The 13,541-nt window shown below is 40.3% G+C and overlaps 1 pseudogene; it reads left to right on the top strand.

The window, feature by feature from the left end:
* Window positions 1–11,765: 11,765 nt before the first annotated feature.
* Window positions 11,766–13,118, top strand: LOC147880841 (putative carboxylesterase 18 pseudogene; annotated as a pseudogene).
* The last annotated feature ends 423 nt before the right edge of the window (window positions 13,119–13,541 follow it).

The following is a 13,541-nucleotide window of genomic DNA, read 5'->3' as shown; positions in this document are numbered from 1 at the left end:
AACCACCTCGTCATTCTTTCCTTTGCACACAATTTCTATCAAATTGTTTTCTTTAATGTTGATGTTTGATACCATGCCACCATTTCTTACTGCCTCTGTAGAATATTTCACGCTTGATATATTCTCTACAGTGATCACCAAAAAATACTTTGATTTGCGCTCCATAAAATACCAAGCATGTTCAAGGTATTTGAAAGACACCTTGGAATCAAAACTGGAAGCCATGGAAGCCATAGTTTTCTGAAAAACAATCAAAAATAAAAAATTAGAATTACAATGATTTTCAAACTCAAAATATTAAATAAAAATTTAATTTAAGTTTTATTTATTTTTAATTTTTAAAATAAAATATTTTTTTTCCTTTTTTAATTATTTTATTTTAATTAATTAGTTTATTTTTATATTTAAAATTTAATTTAATTTTTTAATTTTTTTTAAGTTTTATTTATTTTAACTTTTTTAATTTTGAGGGGACAGGGCGCGGGGAGGGAAAGGGACGAGGGAGGGGGAAGGCGCGGGAAAGGGGGAGCGGGAGGGGACGGGGCGACAACGGGGGAGGGGGCCCCGCGTGCGCAACAGGTGGGGGTTCCCCTCCCCGCCGCGGTCCCCCACCTATTGCGTGCGCAACAGGTGGGGATCCCCCTCCCCTCCTTGCCCCCACCTCCTCCCCCCTCCCCCCGCCCCCTTTCCCTCCCCCTTGCCCCCCGCCCTACCCCCTTCCCCTCCCCGCGCCCGCCCCCTTCGCCTCCCCTCCCCTCCCCTTTCCCCCCCTTCATCGAGCCCCCTCCCCCGTGCCCGCACCCTTCCCCTCCCCCTTCCCCCTTCACCTATTGCGTGCGCAACAGGTGAGGGGGGCATCGCCCCCCCTCCCCGCCCCCGTTCCCTCCCCCTTGCCCCCCCCACCCCCTCCCCCTTCCCCCCTCCCCGTCTGCTCTTCTCCCCCTCCCCGTCGAGCCCCCCTCCCCCGCGCCCACCCCTTCCCCTTCCCCTCCCCCGCCGACCGCCCCCTTCCCCTCCCCTTTCCCCCCCCTCCCCATCGAGTGCCCTCCCCGGTGCCCGCCCCCTTCCCCCCCCTCCCCGTCGAAGCCGACGGGGAAGGGGAGGGAGGGGGAGGGGAAGGGGGCGGGGCGGGCGGGCCAGGCAAGGGGACGGGGCGGGCGAGGGGCAAGGGGGAGGCGGGGAGGGGGAGGGGGGCATCACCCCCCTCACCTGTTGCGTGCGCAATAGGTGGGGATCCAATGCCCCCCTCCCCCTCCCCGCCCACGCCCCCTCCCCGTCCCCTCTGCCTCCCCCTTGCCCCATGCCCCCTTCCCCTCCCCCTTGTCCCCTCGCCCGCCCCGCCCCCTTTCCCTCCCCCTTCCCGCCGTCCCCTTCCCTTCGCTCTCCCCGTCGAACCCCCCTCCCCCGCACCCGCCCCGTCCCCTTCCCCACCCCGCGCCTGCCCCCTTGCCCTCCCCGCGCCCGCCCCCTTCCCTTCCCCCTTGCCCCCCCCCCCACGCCTGCCCACCCCCGTCGATGGGGAGGGGGGGGGGGAAGGGGCAGGGGGCGGGCACGGGGGAAGGGGGTAGGCGCGGGGGGGGCAAGGGGGAAGGGAAGGGGGCGAGGTGGGCAGAGGGAAGGGGGCGGGGCAAGGGGGAGGGGAAGGCAGCGGGGCGAGGCGGGGGGGCAAGGGGGAGGGGAAGGGGGCAGGGCGGGCGGAGGGAAGGGAGCGGGGCAAGGGGGAGGGGAAGGTAGCGGGGCGGGGGAGGGAAAGGGGGGGGGGCAGGGGGAGGGGAGGGAGGGAAGGGATGAACGGCGGGAGGGAGGGGCCTGCGGGGAGGCGAAGGGAGGGGGAAGGGCCCGTGGGGAGGGAGAGGAGGGGAAGCGGAAGGAAAGGCAGGGAGGAGAGGGGAAGGGGGAAGGGAAGGGAGGGGAGAAGTGGGAGGAGAGGGGAAGGGAGGGGGAGGGGAGGGGAGGGCAAGGGAGGGGAGAGAGGAAGTTGGAGAAGAGGGAGGGAGGGAGTACCTGAGTGGAGAGGTGGTGGAGCTCCAGGAAAGTTGTGAGAGAGAATAAGAGAGTTGTGAGATAGAATGAGGAGAAGTAGAGTTTTATAGGAAATGGATAGCTTTTAGGTCAAGTCAGCTTTTTTTAGTTTTTAAGGTTTTTTTAGTTCTTTTAGGTTCACTATAAGTAGAACATTCTTCATTCTCTCTTTCATTCAAAGATCATTCGTTTACACTCCACGCGTCTCTCCTCTCATCAACCTGTTACAGGATTCTCAAAAATTTTCAAAATGTTGCAAGAGGTGAGTTCATTTCTAACCTATTGCGTACGCAAGAACTTCTAAGAATCAAGTTTTTATAAATTTGAATTTTTTTTCAAATCCGATCTTTTTCTCAAAAACTTATGTGTATGCAACAACTTAAAAAACCATTTTAGCATTAAATCTTTTTTTCCACAAATTTTCCTCTTTAACTCAAACTCTCATAACCCCTCCCTACCTATTGCGTACGCAACAACTTCAAAACAAAATTTAATCATAAATCTCTCCAAAAAACTCCTTTTAAAAAAAAACAATCTATTACAAATTTCTCTCTCAACCTTAAAACCACTCAAACCCTACCTATTGCATACGCAACAACTTCAAAACAAAATTTAATCATAAATCTCTCAAAAAAACTCATCAACAAAAAAAAAACAGTCTATTACAAATTTCTCTCTCAATCTCAAAGCCACTCAAACCTCCCTACCTATTGCGTACGCAACAACTTCAAAACAAAATTTAATCATAAATCTCTCCAAAAAACTCATTTAAAAAAAAAAACAATCTATTACACATTTCTCTGTCAACCTCAAAACCACTCAAACCTCCCTACCTATTGCATACGCAACAACTTCAAAACAAAATTTAATCATAAATCTCTCCCAAAAACTCTTCTCATGACACTTTATTACAAATTTCTCTATCAACCTCAAAACCACTCAAATGTCCCTACCTATTGCGTACCCAACAACTTCAAAACAAAATTTAATCATAAATCTTTCCAAAAAACTCTTCTCACTACACTTTATTAATATAAGAAATCCATTTATAATATTTTTACTCCATAATATAATAAATTTTTATTAACTAATGTTAAAATATAATTTTACTAAAAATATATATTATTAATCTATAAATTAATATAATTATTATATAATTATTATATAAATAAATATATAAATACATTAATTTAAAAAAAACTTAAAAGGGAGGTCTTCTAGCATATGTGCTTTATATAATACTTACTCTTAAAACAATGAAGAATTAGTGAATATATTGCTATTCTATACATTATTAACTTAAAAACTAATATAAATATAAATTAATTATTATATAAATTTAAATAAATATATAAATAATTAATATTATACATTAATAACATTTAAAACTATGTAGATTATATACTAATAATCTTTCAATTTTAAAAAGTAGTCAATAAAAGAATTGAATTAATTTAAAAAATAAGAAAATATTAAAATTTACTTTTAGCATGTATGCTTTTATTCCATGTGTATAATACTTGTTAGTTAGTCGAAGAATGAAAAATTAGATAATGTATTTGTAAGGTAGGTATTTAAAACCATAGAATCTAAAAGACTATAGTATCATTGCATCGATATCATTTTTTTACTTTAGTAACCATCAGATATCCATGATTCCATGTGTATAATACTCGTTAATTAGTCGAAGAATGCAAAATTAGATAATGTATTTGTAAGGTAGGTATTTAAAACCATAGAATCTAGAAGACTACAGTATCATTGCATCCATATTATTTTTTTACTTTAGCAACCACCAAATATCCATGGTATCCATGATATGGAATACATATTTCTTCGAATGTCCATGATATGGAATACATATTTCTTCGAATATTTCTTATCACATACTTTTTCGTTTCTTCTCATACACCATGCAGCATGAATGTAAGAAAATATGAATCGGTGTGCTTTTAGCCTATGTACTTGTTCCTAATTAGTAGGATACTTTGACTAGGTAGGCTTGTAACTACTTAAAGTAAAGCCTTTGCAAAGGATCGTACCTTCTGATACACCATGCAGCATGAATGTAAAAAAATATGAATCGGTGTGCTTTTAGCCTATGTGCTTGTCCCTAATCAGTAGGATACTTTGACTAGGTAGACTTATACTTACTTAAAGTAAAGCCTTTGCAATGTATGGTACCTATAAACAAAACACTTTGGAAAGCATATAACATATAGTCTATATATATCTAAACTAAATACTTTAGAATGCATATTTTATATAGTCTATATATCTTAAATCTTACACCCTAAATCTTAAAACCTAAAGTTCCCTAAATCTTAGGTTATATAATCTAAGCTCTTAAACTTATATAATAGTTATAATCCCTAAACCTTAAACCCTAACCCCTATAACTTAAATTCTAAAACCTAATTTTCAATTCTAAACCCTAGATTCTACACTCTAAGCTCATGATCTTATATACTAAACCCTAAAACCTAAATCCTAAACCCTAAAACAATAATCATAAACCCTTAATGCTAAACCCTAAACCCTAATCCCTAAATCCTAAACCCTAAATCCTAAAAATATAATCATAAACACTAAACCCTGAACACTAAATCTTAAATCCTAAGCCCTAAATCCTTAACCCTAAATACTAAACCCTAAACCCTAACCCTAAAATACAATCAAAATTTTATGATTTTTTTCAATTTGTGCAATAGGTTTGATATATCCTCCAAACTGTTGCAAGTCGAATAGGTTAATGGTGCACTCAACCTATTATAAATATCAAGGAATTTTCTCGATTTGTGCAACAGGTTGGAACCTGTTGCTCATCAATACCCCTAACCTGTTGCTTGAGCAACAGGTTGGGGAGTATATCCAACATGTTGCACAAATCGAGAATTATAGATATACCCCCCAACCTGTTGCTTGAGCAACAGGTTGGGGAGTATATCCAATCTGTTGCACAAATCGAGAATTTACCCCCAACCTGTTGCTCAAGCAACAGGTTGGGGGGTATATCCAACATGTTGCACAAATCGAGAATTTTCTTGATTTGTGCAATCAAGCAACAGATTGGGGGTATATCCAATCTGTTTCACAAATCAAGAAAATTCTCGATTTGTGCAACAAGTTGGATATACCCCCAACCTGTTGCTTGAGCAACAGGTTGGGGGACAAATCTAGAAAGTTCTAGATTTGTGCAACAGGTTGGATATACCCCCAACCTTGGGGGGTATATCCAACATGTTGCACAAATCGAGAATTTTCTTGATTTGTGGGTATATCCAAACCTGTTGCACAAATCAAGAAAATTCTCGATTTGTGCAACAGGTTGGATATACCCCCAACCGGGCAACAGGTTGGGGGTATATCCAACCTGTTGCACAAATCGAGAATTTTCTTGATTTGTGCAACAGGTTGGATATACCCCCAACCTGTTGCTCAAGCAACAGGTTGGGAGATATATCCAACAACAGGCCTCCAACCTGTTGCTTGGGGGATATATCCAACAACAGGCCTCTAGGTTAAGGGGTATATCCAACCTGTTGCACAAATCGAGAATTGTCTTGATTTGTGCAACAGATTGGATATACCCCCCAACCTGTTGCTCAAGCAACAGGTTGGGAGATATATCCAACAACGGGCCTCCAACCTGTTGCTTGGGGGATATATCCAACTGTTGAACCTGTTGCTTGGGGGATATATCCAACTATTGCTCAATCTTGCACAAATCAAGATTTTTCAGTTGAAGGTTGGATATATTCCCCAATTGTATATCAAATTGTTGCACAAACAAGAAAAATTCTTGATTTGTGCAACAAGTTGGATATATCCCCCAACCTGTGCTTGATATATCCAACTTGTTGCTCAAGCAACAGGTTGGGGGATATATCCAACCTATTGTACAAATTAAAAAAATTCATTAAATTTTGGTTGTATTTTAGGGTTAAGGTTTAGGGTTTAAGATTTAAGATTTAGGGTTTAGGATTTAAGATTTAGGGTTTAGGATTTAGAGTTTAGGGTTTAAGGTTTAGGATTTAGGGTTTAGGAATTAAATGTTTAAAGTTTAGGATTTACGATGGTTAAGATGTTTTGGTATTAATTATTTAAAGTTTAGGATGTAGGGTTTAGGTTTAATGCCTTCTCTACTAGTTTTGATATAGAAGTTATTAAGTAATAATAAGCTTAATGATTATTTATTATGTTCATTTTGAGTTGCTAATCTACTTTTATACATAAAACAGGTATTCACCCTAACAGAGGGTATGGATGTGGTGTTATATAAGAAGAATGAAGTGGTGGCTTTTTAACAAATTCATAGTTTTGATCCTATGAATGTGTGTTATTTCCAACGTTGTGGTGAGAGAAGATGTGTAGTGATAATCACCAACGTTGCAAATCCTAAAGTACATTTAAAATATCCACATGGAGACTTTGAAACATTAGGAGATATCTTACAATGTGACATATTTGATATGCAAGCACACAGAACACTCTGGGACCAAGACGAAATTGTTCCAAAGACATACTTTCAAGATATCAAGAAAACTTATATCCAGGGGGAAAAAGTAGAGATGTTATCTTGCTCCGGAGAAGTTTTAGCAATTGGCAACTTTAAGGGCTATGCTCAGAGTTTTCTCTGTATAGTGGAGATAATTAAGTTGACTAGTGCAGGTGTCATTCAAAATGCAATGGATAGTACTTCACAATTAGACGTCCATAATACTACGTCTCAACTACAAGTTCATAGTACTTGTAAATGGGGGTTAGCTTTCTTGAAATCAAGTTTGCCCAAGACAGTTTCCTTCAATGTCATGGAAGACACAATGGAATATTATCAAAAGAAAAAGACTATAACACAAATGGGATCCAAATTGATAAGAAGCTATAGTAGTAATCAAGAGTATCATAATGGCATGCTCACAGGTATTGAGGACATTATAGTAATAGATGTTGATGTAGAAAAGGTTTCTTGTGTTGCAAGTGACTCAAATATACTCACTGGTATAGAAGACTTGTCTTATGTTGCAAGTGACTCAAACAGGCTCACTGGTATAGAAGACTTGTCATGTGTTGCAAGTGACTCAAACAGGCTCACTGGTATAGAAGACTTGTCCTGTGTTGCAAGTGACTCGAACAGGCTCACTGGTACTTGTCTTGTGCTGCAAGTGACTCAAACATGCTTATTGATATAAAAGACTTGTCTTGTGTTGAGAATAATAAGATGGGACCACAAAGAAAAATACACGCAAAGATCGATGGGATAAGTGATGCAATAACAAGAATTGATGATATTAGTGACAATGATCATGATGTTACCACTCGAATACAAGGCAAAAGGGGCAGAGAATCTGAGACTTGTCATGTTGTTCGTAATATTGTTGCTAGCATGCCAGAGAATATAGATGGGAGAATCTTGAGTTACGAAGGAGAAACAGTTCAACCACAAAATTCAAAAGGCATTGGCAACAAATTGACATCAATGAACGTGTCGACCAGATTGCCATTTCCAAGATATTATAAGGTATCAAATAATTCTCAAGCCCACACAGCATTTGATTATAAAGATGAAGATTCAAGGGAAATGGATTCGAGGTTTAATGGTCTTACAACTAGAAAACGCAAGACACTATTTACAAAAAGAAAGTATGTGAGTGTGAAGAGGCGAAGAATCATGGCATCAATTCTAGAACCAAAGAGACATGTGATGCTATCCGAGGAGAATATGGAAAGGATGCTTATGCGAGGTTGTTGCAAGAGACTTTGCATTAGAAAAGTTGGGAAAGATGATTGTGTAGCCATACGCCTTGGTATTTGGACTAAGACAGCGCCTAATAGACATAACTATCTTCTTCAAGAGTTTTCATGCTTTCTTCATCAAGGCACTAATCAAGATTTGAGCACAAGACACTGTAAACCTAGATTGAAACCCATGGTTAATGGGAGACCCATTTGCAATCGAGGATATCAATGGTTAACTGGACTATCACATGGCACATATTGGACCATCTGGGCAGAGGTGAAAGAACAAGTTATTCATACAATTCATGGAAATACCTAACAAGCTTAAATGCCATGGAAGCACTATAAATGCAACCGCAACATTAAAGCAAGTTCTCGAAGACCATGCATTACCGCAGCCTCATCTTCAACAAACAATGCTAGATGGACGTGTCGAATGCCAACAACATCTTCCTTTGGGAATGACAAAGAAGGTCGTCCTACAAACTGTCAATAAAACTTTACAAGACAGAGATGAGAGCATGATTTCACGATCAACCTTGTACAAAATTTGGCGTAGAGATTTTTGCCATGTCAAGACACCATCAAAGCAAAGGATGTCAAAATGTAAGACATGTGATGAATTAAAAAATGCCATTAAACATAGTAAATGTGAGCAGCAACGAGGAAGATATATTAAATGGCGATCAATCCATTTACGTCATGTGCAGGATGCTCGAAAGTTGTATGCTTCTTGGAGAGAGGAAGCTATTTCACATGTCGATAAGTCCATGTGCATCACCATTGATGGCATGGACCAGAATACAACCACTTTGCCACGATATAGATGTATCCCACCGGCATTAGAGGGCAAACGTGGACTAAAAACACACTTGTGTGAAGTATTAGTACATGGATACCGAATCTTTTGTGATGTATGGATTGATAGTTTGCATGACCATGATAGTAACCAGGTTGTTACATCAATCATGAAAGCAATAAGAAAGGGCAGAGATGCTCGCGGATGTTTGCCTAACACATTGCGAATACAAGCTGATAATTGTTGGAGAGAGAACAAGAATAAATATATATTTGCTTTATGCTCTATGCTGGTTGGTTTGAAAATATTTAAAGAAGTGGAAGTTGGCTTTCTTCTTGTCGGCCATACACATGAAGACATAGATCAAATCTTCAGTGTTATCTCTGGTGAGTTGAAGGCAATGGATGTTTTGACAATGGAGGATATGCTATTCTGAATTGGGGAAAAAATTGGAGGTTCTCGCAAGGAAGAATAAGAAGTGGCTATCTTAGAGAGGATGGTAGATTGGAGAGCATTCATAGAGCCACATTTACAAACAGGAGATGATGCCCTAATAGGACACACAAATCCACACTACTTTCGGTTTCACATCATGCATAACAATATTCCAGTGATGCAATGGAAGCACTACTCAGTAGATAGAGATCATTTATGGAGTGAGTCATATGCTTTATTACAACGAATAATTCCATTGGAGGAAACTAGATTTGTTCTTGCAAAAAACAAATCACTTGACATAGATGAAATGAAAGGCTTGAAAGCCTTCATTAAACATCTTCAAAGTATGATGCAAAAATATCCTGAGCAATCAACTAAGAATTTGGAGACAATTAAATCAACTGAAGCACTTATCCAATCTTTAGAAAGACAAGAAAACTTAATGAGCATTGAATACTCTGAATCCTTTTGGCCGGAACAAGCTAGGTCACCAAGTTTTCCTTTGGATATAAATATGTTAGTAGATATGGAGGAAGCAGAGGAATGCCTTTTACCTCGAAAATATTGTGGCAGGAAGGGAGACAAACCCTTACCATAGTTTATACCATCTAATGAGATTGAAGAGGGTCTATTTGTTGCAGTTTGGGCATCTGATCCAGGTTCAGAGTTGGATGACCAAGGTGGCCCAATTTGGGTTGCAAAGGTTGCTAAGATAGAAAGGGATGACAAGGGAACTCCTATAACATTCATAGCTTTATGGTATGAACCAAAGCCATTGAAAAATCTCCCGAGAAGATATACAATAAAACAACTCTATGAGGGATGCTTGCAAAAGAAACGTGAATGGGTTCCAAATAATGAGGGATTAACAGAGGTGGAAGTCAGTAGCATTATTCATTGCTGGAAATCAAGGACACGAAGTTTTAAAAAGAAGCATGGATACAATGTTGAAAAATGTATCACAATCTTTGATCCAAGTCGTGTCAATATTAAACATCATTTGGCAAGACTTGACCCATCAAGCTCAAATACATTACATGAATCTGATGACTCTGAACGAGATTCAGATGCATAAGATAAGGTTTTGTATGCTTTTTTCCATACAAATGGTGTATCTATACACCACCAATAAGATAATTTATTGTATGGTTTGTTTTTCAAAAAAAAGAGTATCTATACACCACTTATATATTGAATTCAACAAACTCTTTTTTTTCAAAAAAATGGTATATCTATACACCACTTATATGTTGAATTCAACAAACTCTTTTCATATGGTGTCATATTTTCACTTCATAGTGTTAAAATTGAACTTGAGTTAGGAGACTACTATTATTATTATTATAGTTATTGGATGGGGGCACCATGCACGAGTTTGCGAATTATAGCTTCACTGAGCCATTTTTTTTAAAATTAGAGGTTACCACTTGACTTTTTACTAGCTTAATAAGGCCATATTTGTATATAAGTGACCCATTTAGTGCTCAAAAAAACCCAATTTTTTAGCTCACTAAGTGAAGTTGAGTGGAGAGGATATGCTCCAAAAAAAAGTCCAAACCAAGAGAGAAAGTCCAAAAATTTTGAATAGTGTGTATACAATCTCTAGAGCTAGGAAATCTCTTGCATTATGGAATTGTATTCTAATATTAGGGAATCATGCTTGTCTCACCAACATTGCACATCTTCACGTTGTGCTCTAATGAGGCTACTCTTCACTTGATCTAAACTAGACACTATGCTTGTATCTAAGGATTTGTTGTAGCTTCTACATCATTGTTTTAGTTTAATCTTTGTCATGTTGTTGCTTTATCATGTTTCCTTCTACTGCATGTTATAAGTCCTACTTGTAAAAGCTTTTTTTTTTGCCCTCTAAGACTCATGAAATTCTACTATGTGGATTTTAATTTAGCCTCTACATTTCTCCTCATCTATTTTAGTGTGCTCTGTTATTTATTGAGGTATTTGGCACAGTTCTCGACTTCTTGTAATCTTTTCCTTTCCTCTTTGACCAAATTTTTAGCTTTCCTTTCTTAAGCCGTAACGGCCTCAAGATGCTTATGCTACCTTGCCTTTGCACCCTCCCCACATTCTTGCTCACATTTTACAAATAAAATTGCATCAAAAGCTCTCATTTTTTAGCATCCTCGTCTCCTCTTCATGTCCTTACATCATTGCTTTAAGGCTAGTGCCCATGAAGTGTAGTCCAACATTCATGGATTGAGCCCATAATTTTGATTCGCCTTCTATCATACTCTGTAGCAAGGTCTTGGAGATTATCTTTGAGAAAGAGATGTGAATTACATGTAGTTTGTCTCTTGCTGCTTAAACCTACCAATACCTCATAATTTCGCAGATATCAGGAAACATTTTTTTTTCCTTCAAAATATCTTGAAGTGTTTGTTGGCAAGCTCGAGGTCTGGGCTCTACCATTGTTGCTAACCTACGCATGGGGGAATACCTTAAAGAGACATGCATTCTTCCATGGCATCCTACAAGCTCAATATTGTTTAGATATCAAGCCCAAATAATGCCCACATTGATGAGACCCCTTTGCTAGACAAGAACAACTGTTTGACAACTACTCTAGTGTACTACAATGGTGGCACCTAGCTGAATGTTCCACCTTTGTCACTGGCATGTTTGGTGGGCCGACATGACCTTTATATCATTGGCATGTTTGGTGGCCCATATGGTTGATATATTGGTAGGGAATACCCCTTTGACAACTACTATAGTGTACTACAATTGTTGGCATAGTGTGGTTTGGGTTCATCACCATGTGTCTAGGATTCATAGAACACTTATCCTGTTTCTTCTATGGTTGATCAGCTCAGCTTAGATTACGCTGAATCTGGAAAATTGGTGTTTCCTTTCCGCCTGTGAATTCTTTTGAAGATTGGATCTCTCCTCATGGCTTATGCACGACGCGAGGATGGCTCCCTCAATCGTCGTCTCTCTGACCTTTTTGAGCCTAAGGCTTCCTCTCAACAACACCCACTTTGTGGCGTATCTTCTAACGATGTAGTCATTAAACGAGAAACCGGCGTTTGGGTGCGGATTTTCGTACCTGCTGGACATAGATCCACCTCTTTTGAAGCGAATGGCGCATCTCAGGAGCGAATGCCCATTATCTTCTACTTCCACAGAGGTGGGTTTACAACGTTCTCCGCCAATTCTACCATCTACAATTCCTTGTGCAAAAGATTGTGCAAGATATGTCAGGCAGTGGTGATTTGTGTGGACTACAGGAGGTCTCTAGAGCACCGCTACCCCATTGTATACAACGATTGTTTCTCGGCATTGACATGGCTGCAAACGCAAGGCAAACATCACATGCCTTCCGAGGCCGACTTATCTCGCTGCTTTCTCATGGGCGACAGCGCGGGGGGCAATATTGTGCATCAAGTGAGCTGCAAGGCAGCGGCAGAACGTAACCAGAACGATCCAATGAGGATAATCGGGCATGTACTGTTGTTTCCCTTCTTCGAAGCAGAAGAGAGGACTGCAGCTGAATTAAGGCTGATAAATGCACCGATACTGAATTACAAAATGACCGACTGGGCATGGCGAGCATTTCTTCCTCCTAGGGCAAACAGGGATCACGAGGCAGCCAACGTGTTCGGGCCAAATGCACCGGATATATCAGATCTACAGCTACCACCTTCGATTGTTACTGTCGGGGAGTATGATTGTCTAAAGGATTGGCAGATACGGTACGTAGATAATTTGAAGAAGATAGGTAAGGAGGTGCAGCTACTGTATTATGAAGGTGGCGTTCACGCCTTCCACCTATTTCTAAGCTTTAATCTGACTGCCCAGCTGTTCATTGATGTTCACGAATTCAACCGTTCACGTTGTAATGCTGACAAAAACCGCATCCTTGGCACATGATTCCGTTGATGCAACTCCGAATCATGTTGCAGCCTATTTTTTTGTGTAACGATTTCATTGATGCAATTTAGAAATCATGGAGCCCATTTTGTTAGATGAGCAAGACTCGATTATATGATGGCTCGATGTGTCTCCGCCTGTTTTGTTGGATAAAGAGTTCACGGTGCAACTCAGGAATTTTTGTCCAGCCCATTTAGTTGGAGGTGGATTGTGGCTGTGGTTGCTTGTAAGAGGATGTCGAATTTGAGCATTGAGATCTAAAGTTGATGCTGTAATTGTGGCAGAGAGAGAAAAGAACATTTAAAGTTGTACAAAATTGAGTTGAAACTCAAATAGACATTAAACCGCGTGTATGCATAGACTTTTTGCCAAACAATTAAAGGACCCTTGGTACATTATATCTCTAATCATAGCAAAAGGGTAAGCTGAGAGCTTATGCAGATCAAAACTAAGTCATTTTTTATTGCCCAAATTTGTTTGATGATCATCGCTCAAGTGAGCTATGTCGAGTATCCTTGAGCTTGCCCTTATCTTCAAATAGTGCTTGCTTCCATTTGATATTGAGGGGGACATTTGCTTTTGCCATCCATCTTGTCGTCACTTTGAGCCAAAGGGCATGCAACTTTCTCACACTCTCAAAACAAGTGGAAGT

The sequence above is a fragment of the Dipteris shenzhenensis genome, chromosome 32, assembly GCF_047967505.1.
Source record: "Dipteris shenzhenensis isolate YYH24624 ecotype China chromosome 32, Dip_SZ_1.0, whole genome shotgun sequence".
NCBI lineage: Eukaryota > Viridiplantae > Streptophyta > Polypodiopsida > Gleicheniales > Dipteridaceae > Dipteris > Dipteris shenzhenensis.
Note: the sequence above shows the minus strand (reverse complement) of the source record. Positions and strands in the feature narration are given on the sequence as shown.